The sequence below is a fragment of the Dromaius novaehollandiae genome, chromosome 2 (assembly GCF_036370855.1).
Source record: "Dromaius novaehollandiae isolate bDroNov1 chromosome 2, bDroNov1.hap1, whole genome shotgun sequence".
Taxonomy (NCBI): domain Eukaryota; kingdom Metazoa; phylum Chordata; class Aves; order Casuariiformes; family Dromaiidae; genus Dromaius; species Dromaius novaehollandiae.
This window is the reverse complement of record NC_088099.1, coordinates 11,683,731-11,698,638: the sequence shown is the minus strand read 5'-3', so window position 1 is coordinate 11,698,638 and position 14,908 is coordinate 11,683,731. Positions and strand designations below refer to the sequence as shown.

Sequence of the window (14,908 nt, the reverse complement as noted above, 5' to 3'; positions counted from 1 at the left end):
TATGTTCAGTATTAAATGACTACTTTCCTATTATGTATGTATCTGATGTTCTGGAGAGAAATACTTACAAAACATTTTTATTAGAAATACTAATTTGTTAAAAATGAGTGCATTCCTTGAGATAATTTGACTCCAATAAATCTCCAGTAGAAACCCTTTTTTCCCCCAGTTCATAGCTCATCCGTAGGAGCAGTTTATCTGCCAGGTCAGAGATCCCAAGACTTCCACTCAAAAATTGCCTCAGATCTGAGGAATTTGTCCCCTCCTCCCAACTCTACCCTGATTAGGGCTTTCCTTCCTTCTCAGTAAATAGTTTTGGGATTTTTGGTTTATATTTCAAGTTATAACAAAACCAGATTTCAGAATATTGAAATCTTTGGCCAATTCATGTGCATATCTGGGATCATAGACAGAATCACACTGCATGCCCACAGATGGTGTCTGTGAGAAAGGAGCTTTCAAGTGGTCTTCCAAGAAATAAAAGAAGTTAATAATAAATTTTCTCCTGAGAGACTAATGAGCAAAGGCAAATAGAGAAGGCAAATGAAAGTTTCTCCATTTTTAATGCTTTTATAAATGTGAATATTCACTGTGAAGCATACCATGCACGACACCATACATACCTATCTAAAGTAGGCAATCTAAGTCACAGGTTTCTATTTGCTTTGCTCATGTTGGGACCCTTCAGGTTTTTTGGTTAATATGCTATCAATCACTCCATGCAGTCCTAGAACAGAGATATAAAATTTGTATCCATAGCAGCACTTCGCAGTAACCAGTCTGAATTTCTACTTATTGTCTATTGCGAGGAAACTCGATAAAATGTTTTGCTCAGCAGGGGGGAAAGAAGCTAATATGCCACTTGCTGCTTTGGTTAATAGGAAAATGGAGTGATTAATCATTAAAGAAGGACAACATGTGATGTGTTTTGTGGGAACAATGATGCTATAATTAAGAGCAGTGTGGAGGGCACCTGCACGAGTGACGAATGTTAAACAGTGTGGGGGATTATGCCATTTGGGATAAACATCAAGACTGAATTCCTAATAATTTTCAAGTCTGGGAATGCTTTTCAGTTTTCTAACTAACCGTTCTGAGGTACAAAGAATATCTACCACCTCTCACACCAAACTATCGAATGTTTTTAGCGATATTCATTCTCTCTTTAGAAGAGTGGCTTTACCCTGCAAAGCTTCTTTTCCCTTTCTGTTGAAGGGACTTTTCTCATTTCCTTTTGCAAAGCACAAAGGCTAATAGAGAAAATAAGATGGAAAGTGATGCTTTGGAAGTTATCTGGGCTCCAGTCCCTACTCCCACTGCTATGCATGTGTTTCATGTTTCATTGACTAAAATGCGTAGGTGGTGCAGGACAACACCAGACCCGAAGTCCCTTCTCCCAGGGAGGCAGCTCTCAAGATACAACACTTCTGTTCCTGTTTGGCGACCCTGCCTTGACATTTCAGTCTAAAAGCTCAGCTGCACTAAGAGAGATGAAGGTTGTCATGCTTTGTAATCTGGTGTTAGTCTTTCAGAGAGAGAATGATAGCATCTAAGTATGTGACTGTATTGTCTAAACAGTTTTTTTTAACTAAAAACAAGTCAGTGTTGTACAAAACAGGGTCCCATTTTTGCATAGTTGCAATTCCTTTTGCAGTTGGCCAGGGACAGGAATGACAGGAAGACTATGGCTCTAGGGCTGTCTCCTTTCTGTTGTCATCCTGGAAACAGGAACCCTGGACCCATTTTTTTCTTCCCGAGCCATCATAGATCTTCAGAAAACTTCTGTATTTATCAATATGCCTTGGAATAATTTCCATCCTCCAGTTTTACTCAGTTCTTTTATACTCTCTGCCAGCATGGCCATGAGTGATGGCACCTGCAGTTGGATAGAGCAGGCGCTGAAATGAGTCACTGGGTCTGGAGGGGTACTAACTTGACACATTCTCCTCCTTTCCTTAAAAACCTTTGGCTTTGGAGTCTCCAAAACATGGGAAGAGTTCAGGGATACCTATTCACTACACTCATTAAGTGCATACTTAAGGGACTAGTTTAAACTCTAGCAGCTTTGGAAATGTTTGTGTTAACTGTGTGACAAGATTGAGCACTGTCAGTAAGTTTACAACAGAACAGACTTATCTTCGTGGCAATATTCTCTGGGAAAGCACTTCAAAGCCAAATTCCTGGAAGAGCATGAAGTCACAGGCGATAAATCCAACTAATGTTTATAAAATATGTGGAGTTTTGAAACTACTGAATAGAACATACTAACAGAAAATTGGACAGAAAGAAGACCTTTTGTTCTTGGCCTTACAGTTTGTTTGGCAGTCCAAATGAAATACAGGGTGAGGAACACTACCACTGTACCAAGGGCAGGAGAGGACCATTTCAGAAGTGTGGGAAGGGGCCATCTGGAGACATGGCCAGGGTGCAGAGCACAGAGAAGATGACAGAGTGAAACGTTTATTTTATCTTAGGCCCAAAGCACTTCTCGCTGGTCCTGAGTGGCTCATTATGCACCGGTTCCTTGCTGTAGATGTAGATATTCCCACCAAAATGTTTTCTGTTAACAGAATTTCAGAGCAAACTGGCTCAGTTGGTGTCCAACTGAGGACTGAGAAGTCACCCTCCACCCATGTGCAATTGCAGACTGGGGCATGGTGGGTCCCCAAGGGGAGAGCTCACTGGAAGGTGCTACCTGATGAGCCAAGGTTAACCTGAAGAACAGAGGAGTGACAAAATAGTTTTGTAAACTACTTGAAGTATGGGACCAAAATACACAATCCTGTGGCCGTAACTGTAAGATGCTGCCCATGGGAATGCTTTTCATCACAGCTGCTTGTAAGAATTTATTTCTGAAGCTCTTTCATCCGTTACTCGTTCTCAGGGTGTCTAGGCAGTGGTCAGCTTTCGAAATCTGTTTCACAACATTGTTTTTATTTTCTTTTCTTTTTTTTAAACTGCAAAAATCTATCTGCTATGAATAACCTCACAATGACCATTGGGTTTAGTCAGTACCAGGCAAGTCGTGTCTGCTGGTGAGAAGCTGTGGCTGCTCAGCAGCCTTGCAGATCAAGGCATTTGTCAAGGAGTCTCACCCTGTGACCCTGGAGAGAGATAAGTATGTTAGCAGATGCTAGTGGATGACTGGCACCCTGGAGAGAAAACTCATCTTTCCAGATACATAAATAATGACAGCAGGAAGACATTTTAGAGAAGGGGGCAGCTGAGAAAATGTAAACTAAATCACAAAAAACCTCAGATGGAAAGTTAAACTTTCCAGTGGGCTCCCAGCTGCATGCACAGTGGGCTGACCCACCCCAGACCCTGGCACCTCACTCTCCTTTCCCCCTGGGACACCCTACAGCTGATTCATGTGTTCCCACTCGATCAGGACCCTTCACATTTAGCAAGAAGATTGTTGCACATATGCACAGTGATGAGATAAAGTCTACTGTCCGTTATGGCTGCACATTGAAGTAAAGTGACAGTATCTCAAATACAGACAGCTACAGAAGTACCAGCCTTTAAGTTCCTTATTCAGAATGCTATTCTATGTTTTATTTTTGTATACCTATATATGTATACACACATCTCTGTACAATATACACACATATACTTCATTAGCAGTGGAAAAACAGATGGTTTTTTTACTTTCTTTTTGTTTATAAAATATCTATTGAAATAAATAGTAAAGCCTATAGAGTCCTAATTTCTTCAATGAAAACATTATTTGCAGCGTATTGTCTTAATTAATGAAAATATTCATAAAATATGCTGCATCTTTAGTAGCTGAATTGAAGATAATAATCAATTATAATGAAGTGAAGAGCCAGATAGGAGATTTTTCTCTTGGAAATAACATTTACATAAAAAACAGAAACAGCAAATCAAGATATCACAAGAGATGTAAACTCGGTAGACAGATCTCAGTTCAAGAATGCTTCCTGCAGTAATAAATGTTTCTTCAGAGATATCTATATCAACAGGAGGGAAAAACATCTAATGAAAGATATGCTACCATACAAAAAATTGACCAGTGAGAGAATTCAGTGAGAAGACAATATGCCAAATATGAAAAAGAATCAGCATATGGATACATCAGCGCTGTGATATTGGCATTTATATAAATATATAAGAACAGAAAGAGGCTTTGTCAACGATATCCACACTGAACTTAAAAAACATCCCAGGAAGATGAACAGGAATTCTGTTCTAGTTCTAAAGAGTTCTGACTTGTGATTTTCTAATGACATACATAAACAACTGATACGCTGTAGTAATCTGGAATTCCTGACTAGAGAAGACAGTGTTGAAGACTGGTATTTTCATTAGCTAAATTTCAGGCTAGAGCTCCACCAGACACATTGCCAAAATATCCCCAGGAAAATAATTGAATGCAACCCTTCAAATTAATTTAAAAACTAATATTCTTTAAATCTTAAATTCTTTAATTCTTTAACTTTTTAAATTCTTTAATTTAATTAAAAAAACTAATGTTTTTTAATAGGTACAGAGAGGGCTCAGTTCAGTTGCCCAACATAGGGGTCTAGAGGCATCTGCAGTGTTTTAGGGTGTCTGGTACATCCCACCCAGGACTGGTAGGTATTATCTAGGACCTACCAAAGACCCATGACCTTCTGAAATGGCAGCTAGAGGCCAGGCAGCTTGCACTAGGGCCATCTCGAGTGGCAGCAGATGCCTGTGTTCAAGTGATAGGCATCCCACCCCCTGGGGTCGAGGGAGCTATTCAGCTCACCCTGAAGTACCCACCTAAGTCTGCCCAGAGGAATGGTTCTTTAGACACCACTGACTAGACTGACTATCAAGGGAGCTTAAAACCCTAAGCCGCATCCAGACACCTGGGTGTAGATACCCTAATTTGTAAGGTGAACCCCATCCAGGTTGTCAAAATAGTTCACATAGTTTCACTTGTCTGTAATTAGAAATACTGTACTTCAAAAGGTCTTTGGTGTCAGCTGTATTTGCCCAGTTCATTACTACTCTCTGTATACATTCACAGTCTTATACCAAAAGTAATTTAGACAGTTCTACTGGAAACTAGCAATAGCTAAGGGAATGGTCAGCTTGATCTTTATGAAGTGGAAATTAGACAAACTGTACTCTTTTCTTTTCTTCAAGCTCCCTGTGATAAATGGAAGCAGGAAAAAATGATTATTTTATTTGAAACTGGACACAAATACCCGAGAGGACAGTAATGCGAAAGAAGACCTAACCTTGATAGAACCTTGGGCCCTAATTGCAGATTTCTTAGCTATAAGGAGCTTTTATTCAAACCTGAGAATCTTCCCAGAGAAGGAATATGGGAATATAAAAGAGAAAAGATTTGCAGGATCACAGTCTACATTTTATTGTTGTATCTTAATTCATCCTACTGAATTTAACTGTTTTTGTAAATAGATTATAGAATCATAGAAGAAAACCCCAACCTCCTGGAAGAAACCTCAGGAAATCAATGGCCACTTACGTGGCAATACTTTTCACATATTTCAGTTTCCTAAATACAGGACTGTTTGAGAAAATCACCTTAATAACCATTAGATCATTGTTAGCATTTAAAGAGAAGACATTTAAAATATCATTGTGCTGCATAGCCCATAAATAAAGCACTCAAAAACTGAGAACAGTTTTATGAGGTCCAAGCAGTATTTTGCAGTTAGTATGTTTTTCTGACAATGAAATAGGAAAGGACAGCTCTACTTCAGATAGAGATATAACCTCATGCTTTACAGGAATATGTTCTGTATCACTGCCATAGCTCAACTACTCCCTAATTTAAAATAGAGACAGTGCCTTCTTAATGCCGGTTCTCTATTTATTATACTTTATAGCTTGCACTTGGATGTAGCAAATACATCATATATCTCCCAGAACAGCTGAAGAAATATTACGCTTCCCATACAGTAGTCCAGAGCGCAGGATGCAGAATACACAGCTCTGTATCCCCGGAGTGGGGACAGGTTTTGTCTTTTTGCTTGCTTTATTTGGCTGAGCGGACTTCCCCCAGTGCTAGAGCTGAGCTCGTCCGTCCTGTCAAGTCACTCACTGTCTTCCCTTCTGCATTGAAGATGCTCCATGCATTTGCTCTCTCATGTTCATCTAGAGATTGTGTTTGCACTTAACGCTGATCCATACTTCATTAGCAAGTTAGCAGGTTATACCTGTTTGGGAACAGTTGCCCCATCGGGTTGCATTTACTATCATTTCGATGAATAAATGTTAATCTCTGTATTGTAATCTTCCTCTGCTTGTTCTGTCAAATACTTGTTTAAACAGATGATACAAGAAATGATGTTCCTTTGACGAGATGACAGCTTCCAGCATTTTTCATGGTTGGCAGTAGAAGTGAAAGAGGAATTTACATTGTGTCTGTTGCCTACGAGAGGGCACGAAGACACTTCTATATAGTGGTAGGAGCAGAGCTGACTTCAGCCCCTGTCCGCCCACGTTGCTGGCTGCTCCCTCAGATGCAATGAGGCCAGGCTGGGTTTAGTGCTCCCGCACTCAGGCTGGTCCCCGGTGGATGGGGCAAATGCAGCTTGGAGCACTGCCTCCCAGCTCTGAGTGCAGAAGCCAAAGCCTGACCCAACAAACTTATCACATGCAAAGGTTTCCTTGAGAGGGCATGGGGACCCAGGCTATGCCTAAGCCTCAGTGTGTGCTTCCGTGCTAATGGTGATGTGAGCGATAAACGTGGCTGGGCTTTGGTCTGGACCTATATTTAACCGAGTGTAAATATATGTGAGAGGAAGAGGAGCAGAAGGTCTAAGTTTGCACTTGATGTCAACAGGATTAGTTTAGTCTGGAATGAGAAAGCATTACAGAAATATTTTTCAGAGACCATTATCCATATTTCCCTCAGAAGTTTTAAATTTGGTTTCCCCTCCATCTACTCAGGCATGAATTACTTTATATGGACTATCAGAAGCTGAGCAATGAATTTTTCAGACAATCCTCCCTCCTCGGGAACCTAGGGGCGTCCATCCTCCAAGCACGCTCTGGTGTCACTAAGGACGAGGGAGGCTCAGTGAGGAATGACTATTCTGACAAGTAGCAAATCTTCCATTTCCTTTGTTATCCAGACAGCTCCTTTCCACCGCAGCCAAGGACTGCGTGTTCAGCCATGAACACACCACGCAGGCCTACAGGAAGGGGAAGATGCATAATTTATGTTGTGAGCCAACACAGTGTCTCCCACACTTTAAAACAATCGCTTCCTATTTCACAACCTCAGCCAATTCCACAGCTGGAAAGGGCTTCTGTCCCGTTGCACAGAAGCCTCCTTTGCAGATTTCAAAGCCTTGGTCCTGCAGCAGAGTTTCCGTACTTAAAGGGAAATGAAGATGTTCCCTCACGCTATCAGCAGTCTCAAGCGAAATGTCTTTCTTGGCAGTCAGCTGGTGCTCCAGCTATAAAGTAGATCTAGCAGTCAGGGAAAATCTGCCCTCATCTTCAATAGCAGGGACTCTTTGGTGGGATACAAGCACTCGCTTTTCCTCACTATTCTTTTATAGCAGGTCTCACTTCTGCTCTCAGCTGTGGTACGTGCAACCCTTCTTTGTTGCCCAGTGAAGCGACGTGAGATGTGAGCCTGATCATCCGATTGACAACTGGACTATCTGAATTTCTATTTAGATATTAAAATGGAGAGACATTGCATTTCAGCCTGTCTTTGCAAGACTATCAGACCTGAAAGATGCTGCCAGCACTTAAGGCAGAAAACAAATCAGGACTAAACAGTAGCCAACATAATTGAAAGACTGACCCTTTTTCCTCAGCAGGAGCCAAGTATCACCACCTCTCCAAACTGACGCTATGGAAGTTTCTTGCTGGGCTGGAACAGCAAGAAAACAGAAAAAACCCACCATAGGATAAGTATTTCATTAATCATCTTTTAGCTAGTAATATATTAAGTGGTACTATATTACTGGCGGTAGGTCAGTCCATGATAGATTTCCTTTGCTCAGTACTCAGTGAGACTTGTGATAGGAATAGATAATAATATATTGGAACAATTGTATTTTCAGACCAAATCATTCTACCTATTCATTCCTTTTATACAGCTTATTTTATTTTCTGGGGAGTTTTTGTTGTGCAACAGCATTTTGCTGTGGACATTTCACTTAAACAGTGCCCTAGACAAAAGGGAAACTGTCCAGAGGAGAGAAATAAAGTAACAAAATATTAAAAAATCCTCAACCTCTTAGAAAAAGTTGAAAGAATTGTCTTCATTCATTCTACAAAAGAGAAGTGTCACAGAAACATGATAACAGTATAAAAGGATTGTTGTAGAGCAGGATAATCCATGGTTTTCCATCTCCATCAATACAAGGCAGGGTGGAATCAACTTCCTTCGCAGTCAAAGGAATCTGGGTCAGGAAAGCATACGTGCTGATAAATCCTGGAACAGATCACCAAGGGAGATGAAAGAATCTCCAACACGTGATTATATAGTAAGTTGTATGTCTTAAATAATACATTTGATGTATGTCTAAGACATATCTGCTAAGGATATGCTGGTCTTACAAGCACAGAACGGAGTAGTGGAGCAGCAGGCCTATTCCAGTCTTACCTCTCCATAATTTATTTGAATTTGTAACATGTTTTCTCAGAAAAGAATCCAGCCCATTCAGCAGTCATCGTGATACATAAATCATAATAAAACTCTCGGAGAAGATCACTAGCCTTCAGTCTTTATCAGTATCAACATTTAGACAGATGCTGAATGACCAAGAAATCAGTTTGCTGGTTTTGCAAGCAAGTTTACCTAAAGGTGTGAAAAGGTTGTCTATTTTTTACCTCCCAGTAATTAACATTTACTCTAATCAGAACTCATTCTTCCAATTCCTCTGAATTTAGGAAGGGTCTAGATCGGCAGGTTGTCCTACCTGAGCTGAAGGGATCAACTCATCCCTTAGTTTCCCATCCAACATTGCAGGTTAGGACAGTGATGGACATGTAGAGTAGAAATCCACCTCCCAGGTAACATCTGGTGCCAGGCTATCTCAGAAAGTTGAAGCTGAAATCTTACCTCCTTTGGATTTAATGGGAATTTTTCCACCAGCTTCAAGGATTTCCTCTTGCGTTTGGGTTGGATACCTTCCAAAAGGGAGGATGTTTAGCTGTGAACTGTCTGAAGTTGCTCCATCACTTTCAGCTGTGGGAACACAACTTTGCTTTAAATTATATGAATAATCTGAAACTCTAGACTCTGCAAAAGCTCATATGACCAGACAGGACAGTTGTGAAGTGCTTTCACTGCTTGAGATAGGGAATACTGGCCCTTATGCCATGCCATCAGGAACATAGCCAAACTGCCAGCTCTTGGAGGCAGTGGCTCCATTTGGAATAACTGCAGAAAACCAACGGGAGCTAAAAAGCCCATAGCTCTGCCTTAGCTCCCTTATTAGCCCCTTCGTTGTGCTCATTAAAAATACACGGCAGCTTCATGCAGGTTTATACATTTATCAAGCCCCCTCCCATTCCCTAGTGCCTGCAGTGCAGCACTGTGGCATCACCCCTGTCAGATGACCCAGTCTGGGGCTCATCTTCCCCCTGTATGCAGCAAAGATGCATCCATTAAAAGAGCAATGTACCACACTCCTCACCACATGCCTGAATATCTTCCTTACATATGTGAACTAATGATTTCTGGCTGAGGCAAAGGCAGCAACCTTCATCAGCCACAAATTGGTTTGACTGGTCATCAGTGCAAAACATGCTGCTTGGCACTAAGTATGCTACCTGCCTTTAATTCTTTACCAGTCAGCCTTCTCAGGCTTTCACCCAGCATTTCCCTTTCCTGGGAATTCTTGATATCCCAGGGCCTGGAAACAAATGTGACTTTCAAAATGTGCAGCTTACTCAAACTTGCAGCTTTTGAGACTGGAGAAAATATCCTAGTATTTCTCTCACAGATTTATCAGGCTGTCTCAAATCTTCCTAAGGATCTGGCATCAGAGGAGAAGTATTCAGCTGCATTCAGTCAGGCAGTAACTGCTATCAGCTTCACTAAGTACCTATAAAATCTTCTTCTACAATTCTCCTCCAAATGGGGTAAAACCAGAGATTACTCCCTTCTCTAAGGCTCTCAGGATGTTGTGAGATGTTCAGGAGACAGACTAAAATGGTCTTTTGTTTCCAAAATTGTCAGGAATATTTTACCAACTCATTTTCATAGTTAAGCTTTCTAAACAGGTATACCTACATATAGTGAGGTAAACTTTACTAACTGCTTTCCTTTCTGATACTCACCTTCACGTATGAAGATCTTTACAGCCGTTATATTATTCTCTTGAATCTCTCTCCTTAAAGCCCACCTCCACTGTGACTGTAACGAAGACTTCAACAAGAGTCACATAGTTGGGCTCCCCATATGCTTTTTATAGATTGCTATTTTAATAATTTGAGGCACAGACATTGTTTACCAGTTTTGAGATGTTATTTTTATAATTAAATATAGTAAGTCTTTGAGGGTCAGCTTGGCAAAACAGTATCTAGATGATGGAAATCACAAACAAGAAATTCGTGACTGACTGAAATCAAAAGCAGCAAGTTAAGGTAAAACTGTAAACAGCAGTTTGACAGCTAAAAATAACCACCCAGGACTCTAGTAGACACGCCAATGGTAGAACAAAGTAGGAGCAGAAACTGAGCCTTTCTTCCCCACCACCCCCGCAGAAATTCAATAGAAAAGTATTGCTGCTGATGCTGGTTAGCAACAGCAAATATAAGAAACCTTGATAAAGGTATTTTGAAAACAGCCAGACAGAATTGAATACTATAGGAAGGATTTTTCATTTAAAAAGTTGTTATTGCACTTTCAAATTATAAAAGAAGAAAAAGTCTTAAAGAAATATCTTACAGGATGTATACGAAGAATAAGGTCACCTGGTTCTTAATCAAAAGCTGAGAAGACCAGAATAGATGCAAGCCCACACAACAAAATTTAAGCTATCCTTCCCATCCCTTTGCTCTTAGGAAAAAAAACAGAGTCAGTGAAAAGAAAAGCAATTCAAGCTTGCACACCTCACAGCTTCACATTCCACTGCTTGGCCTTGCCGAAAGGGACACATGAGCTCATTCCTCTGGGGTTGTCCTGCAATCATCAGAAACCAGGCTGCTGCCACTTGGAGCAGTTCCTTCTCCACCCGGCTGCCGAGCAGGCATTTGCTTTCTGCTTACCTTGATTGCAAAGTGAAATGAGTTAGCTAAATCCCCCAACTTTGCTGATTGCAGCTGAGGATGCAGTGTGAATAGCTCCTCGGATACAAGGGCTATCCACATGCTCAGCATTTATGACTACTCGTGTTTGAGAAGAGGCATATGCTCAGAGTTTTTTCTCATATGTGAACTGCTTTGGTTTTAACCACTGTTTTTAACACTGAACCCTCTCATCTATGAGAGGTGAACAGTATCATTTCTTCTGAGAACAGTCCATACATAGCTACTAATACAATGAGAGGAAGCTCCATGAAAAACTCTAGCATGGGCAAAATTATGCATAGTTACTGCCAGTGGTCTGCTCTGTCATGCTGGAACACAGCTAGTTTTGCGCCAAGACTGTGGTCTCCTTATTTTCCATATAAAATAGATGCTGGATCATATTCAGGCTGCTCTCTGGCACAAGCCAAACAGATTGGGGCAGGGAAATCCAGCTGCAGCTGGAGATTGGTATTCCTCCTCTGCGTGGGGTGGATATGAGCAGTGACCACTGGGCAGAGAAGAAGGACCAAGCCACCCAGAGGTGAGTCTGGAGGCTTGTTAAATAACGGAGAATAAGCTATGATTCAGCCATGTGCTGGAACACACGCTTGCCTTCGAGTGTATGTTTAAATCCAACAAAGTTTAACTTTACCGAGGACTTGCTGATTTTTTTCCTGAATTACCACCAAAGAGAGCCAACTTACCTCTGAAGGCTCAGGAGTCAGAGAGAAATGCTTTCTGCCTGCCTTCTACCCAAAACAATGTTTGTGCAGATTAATACTTTGCTCCCTTTAAAAAGTGATGGAAACAACTCTAGCCAGGCATTGATTGTGATTTAAACACAAGTAGTAACTAATATTAATGTACAGGCATTCAAGTTTTAGGCTATTTTCCAAGTTGTGAAGGTGGTCAGTAGTTGTTAGTGCATGTGTTGTGTGGAAGAAAAGGAGCCTGAGCCCCTTGGCGAAGTGCGTGCAGGGTGGATGGCCACATCAAACAGGGCTTAACTTCCCTGCCTCACTGCAACCATTTTACTCGATGCAGCTTGTGTGGAGCTCCTCTTGTTTTTCATCCTCCTGTAACACCACCAGTCTCCAAAGAAAGCTGGTGGGATTGCAGTCCTTGGGTATTCAGGCTATTTCTGCTCTGCTGCAAGGGCACGCAGTCCCGCGTGTCAGCTACCCAGGCCCCGGGGCTCTGCGGGCTGGACCAAGAGCGTGAGCAGACACCAGTGAGAAGCGGGTGCACCACGCTGTGCTCTTCAGAGCAGGTGTTGAGAGACATTTAAGCAAATGCTTCACTGCAGTGTGTGCTGTGGGTGGTGAAAAGGACTGGGCTGATCTGCACTTCATTTTTTGCAGCAGGAAGAATTTCAGTGCTCACCACAGCCCGTCACGCGGCAGCGCCTCAAGGCAGGTGCAGCACAGCGGTGGCCAGGAGGGAAGGTGGTGACATGAGCAAAATCATTTCATTTATGACTTAAGGCTGTGAACAAGTGCTGTCCCCACTGATGAGCAAATGGCACGCTCACTGGGTGTGAATCATGTACATGCAGACAGCAGTTACAAAATGTTCACTCTATTTAGCCCCACTGCCCCAAAGGAAAAACATTTCTGAATATTACTAGACCTGAATTCAGGACCAGGTGCATGAGTAACTGAGATGACCAGGAAGGACAGGGACGTGAGAAGTGAGATTAGCTGAGTTTAGCAACCACACACTAAAATCGACATCGTTTCCTGTGGCTCAGCTCCGGAAATGCTCTGGAAATGAGCAGCTCCTGCTGGGCGCGGGATATCTTCTTCTGTCCCTTGGGCAGAGTTTTTAGAGGAGTAAGTCAAATGGCGGTCTCACTGATGCTGATGGAAATCTTTGGAACTGACTTAAAATGGTACCTATGAATTTCAGAGGTCTTTCCAACACTACTTAAGGTCACTCTGTCCTCTGTATTTGTAATCCCTGGACTGAAAAAAAAGCCCCCTCCCTTTTGGTCATGTCTCAGTAATCTTGTGCCCAAACTGAGCTGAATTAGGGGGTGACTCATACTTACTGGGAGCTTCCTGAAACAGAGGGGAAGTTAACGTCAGAGCTGCAGCTATGTGTTAGTCCCAGCTTTTAGTCTCTCCACTTTGATGCTCACTTAGCAGGGCGTTTACCATTTTCCAGTCGGTGCAAAGCTTTTAAGTGGCATTCTGGCAATTTAGGGCCACAACCTCATTCTTCTTTGTGTTATCTTGGCATTTTGGTTTCCACGAGGGCCTTGAAAAATGAAATAAATGTAGTTCATTATTAAACAGTGGTCCATACCTATTAGAGATCCACAAATGCAGTCTGGCCTCTGGAGGGGACATTCTGATTTTGCCCATCTGAAACCCAAGGTGAACTGGCTTTTTGTAGTCAACAACGAGAAGTGAGAGGGCAGTTTGTCCTGTTTTGAAAGAGGTGTCTAAGATATCTCCTCTCCTCCTCCCTCCGTTTAACAGGGTCCGGATTTTTCTGCTGTAACAGTCTTTTTTGCAGTGCTTTGTTTCCCCTGAGAGTAGAATTGCTCCAAGTGGCACCGTTCCACTGAAGAGCAAGCGAGAGAAAGCAAGGAAATTGTGTTATGCAACTCTAATATTACAAAAAAAAGAGGCTATTTGCTGACAGGAGAAGTTAAAAGCCAGCTGTCTAGTCCTCTGTGTCTTCCCTGTAGCTGTATTTTTAAAAACAGAGAGATTTATAGATCTAATAAAACAAAACCCAGGCTTTAAATTTTAGTGTAGTTGTGAATTTCCTTCACTGTTTTGCAAAAAAAGTTAAGAAAGCCAAGGGTTTGTGTTAGCCTTGTGAGTGGCCAAGGTGGGAGAAGAGGGGGGTAGCTTTTTCCAGTGCGCGGAGAGGAGCCGCAGCCTCAGGGTGCTGGCACCCCTCGGGGCCGGGGGCCTCGGGCCGCTGTCGGGATCGCCCACCTCCAAAACGAGCCCTTCGCCTCCAAACCCAACAGAGACACTGGATACTCTGCAACCGTCCCCAGCCAAAAGCAGGAGTACCTCAGTCAGTCCAAGTACAACTTCTACTGCCTTCAGCCCCATCCGTAAGTCTGCACACAGCTGTAAATATTTCCTACGCTGCTGGGAAGAGCGAGTGCTGGAGAGAGAAACGCTGCCGCTCAGGCGCGATACACGGAGGCCGGCAGCCGACCGTCACGTTCAGATGGGATTCGCACCTCGCGCGGCCCGAGAGCAAGGTAGTCCTCCAGCTTCTACCTGGCAGTCCTCGCCTGAACGTGCTTATTTTTGGAAACAGCCATAAAGATACTGGCTCATATTAAAAAAAATAATAATAATAAAAATAAAGTAGCTAGAGCGTTTCAATCTGTGCATTTTCCAAATGGCTAAAATTCTCCGCACAATTGCAGACACCATCCTATCCTGTCCGAGATGTCAGGCAAGAGATACTTGGTTCATTTTCGTTAGCGATTCGGAGGAACAGTCTGTTTCTCCTGTATTACAAAGTGAGCAACAATTTTTGCCAATTCAGATACCTTATCCAAATATCAGCACCATAACATCTGTTTTAGAATATTACCATTCATTTTAGAATATTACCACTTCCGCATGCATTTCTCCCTAGTTTATAGTAACATCTCCAGACACAGCCTGTAGAATAGGCATTAATCATTGGGAGTGGATTCATCTTGGGA

The 14,908-nt window shown here is 42.2% G+C and overlaps 1 long non-coding RNA gene across 1 annotated transcript; it reads right to left on the bottom strand.

Moving 5' to 3' along the window:
* Positions 1-4,625: 4,625 nt before the first annotated feature.
* Positions 4,626-10,506, bottom strand: LOC112984819 (uncharacterized). Its single transcript, XR_003259590.2, has 3 exons — positions 10,273-10,506; positions 9,050-9,175; positions 4,626-8,419 (listed from the first exon to the last, which is right to left on the bottom strand). It is a non-coding gene; the product is annotated as an uncharacterized LOC112984819 (long non-coding RNA).
* Between the last annotated feature and the right edge of the window lie 4,402 nt (positions 10,507-14,908).